General features: G+C 44.0%; 1 pseudogene; it reads right to left on the bottom strand.

The window, feature by feature from the left end:
- Positions 1–1,324: 1,324 nt before the first annotated feature.
- Positions 1,325–1,944, bottom strand: LOC144237954 (large ribosomal subunit protein uL11 pseudogene; annotated as a pseudogene).
- Positions 1,945–5,520: the final 3,576 nt, after the last annotated feature.

Raw genomic sequence — 5,520 nt, forward strand, 5'->3', positions numbered from 1 at the left:
CTAAGTGTCCATTACTGCATAAAGGGATAAAGATGTGGTATATATACAATGAAATATTATTCAGCCACAAAAAGAATGAAATCTTGCCATTTGCAACAACATGGATGGAGCTCAAGAGCATTATGCTAAATGAAATGTTAGAGAAAGACAAATACCATATGATCTCACTTATACGTGAAATTAAAAAGAAATAAAAACAAATAAACAAACACCCTAGCCCCTAGACACAGAGAACATATGGGTGCTTGCCAGAGGTGGGCAGTAGGGGTGGGAGAAAGGAATGAAGGGAGTATAAGTTACACACTTCCAGTTATAAGGTAAAGTCATGGGGATGGAACATACAGCATGGCTATAGTTGATAATATTCTATTGTACATTTGAAAGATGCTGAGAGAGTAGATCTTAAAAGTTCTCATCACTAGCAAAAAAGATATATAACTATATGTGGTGATGGATGTTAACTAGACTCACTGTGGTGATCATTTCATAATATGTACAAATATTGAATCATTGTATTGTACACCTGAAACTAACATCTGTCAAATATACCTTGATTGAAAAAAAGCTTTCAAGTTAGTGGTGTCTAATTGTCAATGTACAGCCAAGCTTATTAGGAAGGTCACCAGTAAAATATATCGAAAGTGAAATTCTTGGGGCGCCTGGCTGGCTCGGTCGGTTAAGTGTCTGACTTTGGCTCAGGTCAGATCTCACGGTTTGTGGGTTCCAAGCCCCGTGTCGGGCTCTGTGCTGACAGCTCAGAGCCTGGAACCTGTTTTGGATTCTGTGTCTCCCTCTCTCTCTGCCCCTCCCCCACTCATGCTCTGTCTCTATCTCCAAAAAAAAAAAAAAAGTGAAATTCTGTTCGGTTGAAGGTCTACTAAGTGACAAGAACTCCATGTTTCATATCAGGGTTTAAAAGGGTAGGGGCACCTGGGTGGCTCAGTTGTTGAGTATCTAAGTTTGGCTCAGGTCATGATCTCACAGTTCATGAATTTGAGCCCCACATCAGGTTCTCTGCTGTCAGTGTGAAGCCTGCCTCAGATCCTCTCTCTCTGTACCTCCCCCAATGGTTCACACACACACTCTCTCTCAAAAATAAATAAACATATATAAATAATTAGATAAAATAAAATAAAAGGGCAGAGGCAGGGGTGGGTTCCGGTCAGTATTTGTAAACGCAAAAGCAGTACTCCATGGCCTCCTTAAGTACAGGAAACTGGCTTAGTATCCACTTTCATGTGCTTGCCTGTGCCATTCTCTCCACTGTCCTATCTCCCCTACACCTCCAACCTGTGCTTTCTTTTTGGCCAACTCTTTCTCGTCCTTTTGGTTGTCAAATGATCCTTTATTAAAATATTTTCCTTTGTAGTTCTTAACTAGCTGGGCATTCCACTGCACCACTATTGATGTCATCTATGATGCCATGAGGGTGGCGGCCATCAACACTGCAGCCCACAGACTGGGTTTTCCCCAGAATTTCTTTAATGGTCCCAGAGAGTTCACTGACTAACGATCAGTGCCACATCTGTTGGGCAATGTTGACAATTTCATCAAAAGTGATATTTCCACTGTGCTTAATGTTTTTCTGCTTCTTTCTGTCTCTCGGCAGTTCCTTGAGGGCTTTGATAATCAGGGTGGAGGCAGAAGGTACCACTTCAATCTGGGCCTGTCTGTTCTGAATGGTCAGTTTCACTATAATCCTCAGACCCTTCCAATCACGGGTTGCCTTGGCAATGTCATCACCAACCTTTTTTGGAGACAGACCAGCTGGCCGACCTTCAGGGCCAGGGCAGACGTGGCACCGACTTCACTGCTGGTGCACCTCAGGTATACGACTTTGATCTCGTTGAGGTCGAACTTAGGTGGCATGGTGGAGGCGGTTGGTATCAGATGAACCCGGATTCGGGACGACCGAAGACTGTTGCACCCTCACCTCCTCTGAGCTGAAAGCCAAAAGGTCTTTCTGATCCTTTTAGTCTCAGCCTAGAACCCATTCTCTGAAAGACTTTCCCTGCATAGGGAAGTCTCCTCCTCCCTAATTTGGTTTTAGTATTCTCCCTGGTGCTGTCACAGCACCCTGTACCCATTCTTGTCATTCATGGCCTCTGTGATGCTGTCTTGTCCCTGTCTGTTTGACAGAGGCACCGTCAGTCACTGGTCCAATTCCATGAAGGCAGGTGCCGTGTCTGTCTGGTGCACCACTGGCCCCTTGGTGCCTGGCACGTGTATTTAGTAAATGAATAACACCAGGTAGATGCCCATATCAGGGAGTCTGCATTACAACCACGACTACAAAATGAAAATACTTGTCCTATATTATTCTGACAGGAAGAACACTGAGCTACCTTAAGTCAGAGGGTGGGCAGCTCTTAAAGGTGAGGTCAAGGATTTAGGCCAAATTCTGGTGTGTGTGGCCACAGGATTCATCCTTGGGTTCTCTAAATGTGTCTTTCTCACTCATGTTCCCTGGTCACGGGGGACTATTTGTATATGTGGTGGTTCTTCCCATCTAGTGCAGTGGACAGCAGGACAGGCCCAGGGAAGAAAGAGGGATAAAGACAGTGCAGCCTCAGGGGTGCCTCGGTGGCTCAGTCTGTTGAGCATCTGACTCTTGATCTCACCTCAGACCTTGATCTCAGGGATGTGAGTTCAAACCCCATTTTGGGCTGGGCACTGGGTGAGAAGACCAGCAGAAAGGGGCCTTGTATGCACACAGGATTCAGTGATCCCCAGGGGGTTAGGAAACATAACTGGGCCAAAAGCCTCCCACTAAGAAAAGCTTGTGAAGAAGGATCCTCTATCAGATACCCTATCAATAGCCGTTTCTCTGGGAAAACAAAATGGCCTACAATGATTGCTGATGGGAGGTGAGTGGTTCTCATTTTGGATGAAAGGTCAGAAAATTTGACAAGAAAAGAGTAGCAGGGCCTCATAGTTTGTTAGAATGGAAACTAGAAGCTTACAAGTCTAGGCTCTAGTCTGTTTTTTTCACTTTTTTTTTTTTTTACTGTTTATTTATTTTTGAGAGAGAGACAGAGCATGGGATGGGGGGTGGGGAGCAGAGAGAGAGGGAGACACAGAATCTAAAGCAGGCTCCAGGCTCTGATCTGTCAGCACACAGCCCGACGAAGGGCTTGAACCCACGGACTGTGAGATCATGACCTGAGCCGAAGTCAGAGGCTTAACTGACTGAGCTACCCCGGTGCCCCGTTTTCACTAATGTCTGTGTGTACTTAACACAAATCATGGAATCTCTCTGGGTCATGATGTCCTCATCTGTAAGCAAGGGAGGTGCACAAGGTGGTGTCTGCCTGTTCCCTCTAGCTTTCCCTGCAGTTCTCCCCAGTATAACGTATTCATCATGATGGCTAAGAGTTAGTAAGAAAAAAAAAAGTACATGTCTGGAGAAATACTTAATGAAATGGGAAAGGGTTCATTATATACTTTTAAGTGAAAAAAACAATTTACAAAGTGGTATGTAGTGTGTTCCCAATCCCTAGAACACTTGTACATAGATATGCGTTTGTGTGTATGTGTCTGTGCGGCTATGTATTTAGGGAAATCTCACGCATATAGAAAAATTACCTAAGACAAAACAGCTTATTAGCACAGGTGGCCCTGGGATTACTGCTATTTTATTCTTGGGGTGTTTTTGTATTTTATAATTTTTCAGTAGAATATAGGTTTTGCATTATTAACTAGAAAAAATAATTTTTGTGAATGTTTTCTTCTGATGATTATATTAATATATGTACCTTCTAGTTGGGCTTACATTTTTGTGCCTATGTCATTGGAACTAAAATGACAGTTGCTCTCTCTTCCTCTCTCTCTCTCTCTGCCCTTTCTCTTCTTGCTCTCTCTCTCAAAATAAACAAACATTTAAAAAAAAACTTAAAAACAATGGGGTGTGGGTAGCCCAGTTGGTTAAGTGTCTGACTCTTAATTTTGGCTCAGGTCATGATCTCACAGTTGTGAGATCGAGCCCCACAATAGGTTCTGTGCTGAGTGTGGAGCCTGCTTGGGATTCTCTCTCTCTCGCTCTCGCTCTCTCTTTCTCAAAATAAATAAATACACATTAAACAAAAACCTTTTAAAAAATCATAGTTGACCATATAACTATATTGGAGATTTGTGGCTGTAAATTGAGCTGTACTTTGTGAAAATAAAATGCAAGTCCTATCCCATTCTATTTCAAATTACTGGAGTTCAACCATCAGTGAGACCTCAAGCAAGACCCACCCAGCCTGGCACTTAGGAACTGCACTGACTACTGAGTCTCCTCCCTCAAGCTGAGCTCTGCAGTCCTCACTTGCCTGCAGCTCCCACTTCTTTCCTGCCCATTGCTTCAGCATCTTCATCTTCTACCCAAGTAAATATTGAACAGTTAGTGGAACAGTTTGACCCTATCACCAACCAGCATCAGTCAAGCTGCTTAGGAAGAATCAAAACTTGAAGCTAAATTGGGCCAGGCTAATGGAAGTTAAGAGGAGACAACTTTGTGATGTGAATCCAGACCAGGAGGCAGAGACTCTTTTAACATGAGAAACTCCCAAAGTGGAAGAGTAGCACCCATACTGGGAGAAGCCTTGTTCTTTCATTTTAAAGGATTATGATATTGAAAGAACAAACAAACAGACAGACATGGCAAGCTGCTTCCTGGAGGCCAATCTCCTCAGTGGAGTTCCTTCCCCGCCCTACCCTCAGAACCTAATCGTCCTCCCTCTCTCTACTCAGCCTCAGAAGCTTCAGTGGGGCCAGTGGTGTGACAGCTGGAAGTCTTCAGAAGAGACTGGGGGACTCCTCCCCAAGAATATATCCAAGGGAGATATCCAAGGGAGAGGAAGAAATTAATAATCTCTTGCTGGAGCCAGAAGAATGAGGAAAGGGTAGTGGATATTTATTGCTCATCCCGCAATACCAATTTTAGTGAAGATAGTTTAACTTCTTCTTTGTTATTCTGTCACCCTTGTCAGCATTTGGCTAGGAGTAGCCTAGTGACCAAATTCTGCGGATGAGACTCGAAGGAGTTGACTGAAGCCTTCTGGGAAAACACAGGAAGAAATGGTCTCACTTCCTCAGGGTGTTGTTATATCTGCATGGCACTCTGGGAGCTGCCTCAGCCATCTCTGAGAATCAAGAGAACACTAATGATAACAGATCAGAGAGATGGAATGACCAGGGCTCTAGCAGCATTGTTGAACCACCAAAACCAACAAGCCTGAAGCCTCTGGACTTCTCGTTATGGAAGATGGTACCCTTACTTATCATTTCATCCTTAGCAGTTAGGAAAGAGAAAGAGGTCCAGAGGAGTGATTCACTAAGGGGTGAGGGGTATTTCCACACGGTATAAACTTAAAGGGTGGATGGTGATGCCTGAGCTCATGGACGAGGAAGGCAGTGAGACTTGGGTGGTTTGGGTCCACCCAGGCTTTTGCCTCCCTGACTCTGCATAGTTTGTAAGCAAAGCATAACTGAAGAAAAGAACTTTCCTTGGGGTTTCAGGTGTGTTTACTGAGCTAA

Source organism: Crocuta crocuta, unplaced genomic scaffold (genome assembly GCF_008692635.1).
Source record: "Crocuta crocuta isolate KB4526 unplaced genomic scaffold, BGI_CrCroc_1.0 scaffold156, whole genome shotgun sequence".
Lineage (NCBI taxonomy): Eukaryota > Metazoa > Chordata > Mammalia > Carnivora > Hyaenidae > Crocuta > Crocuta crocuta.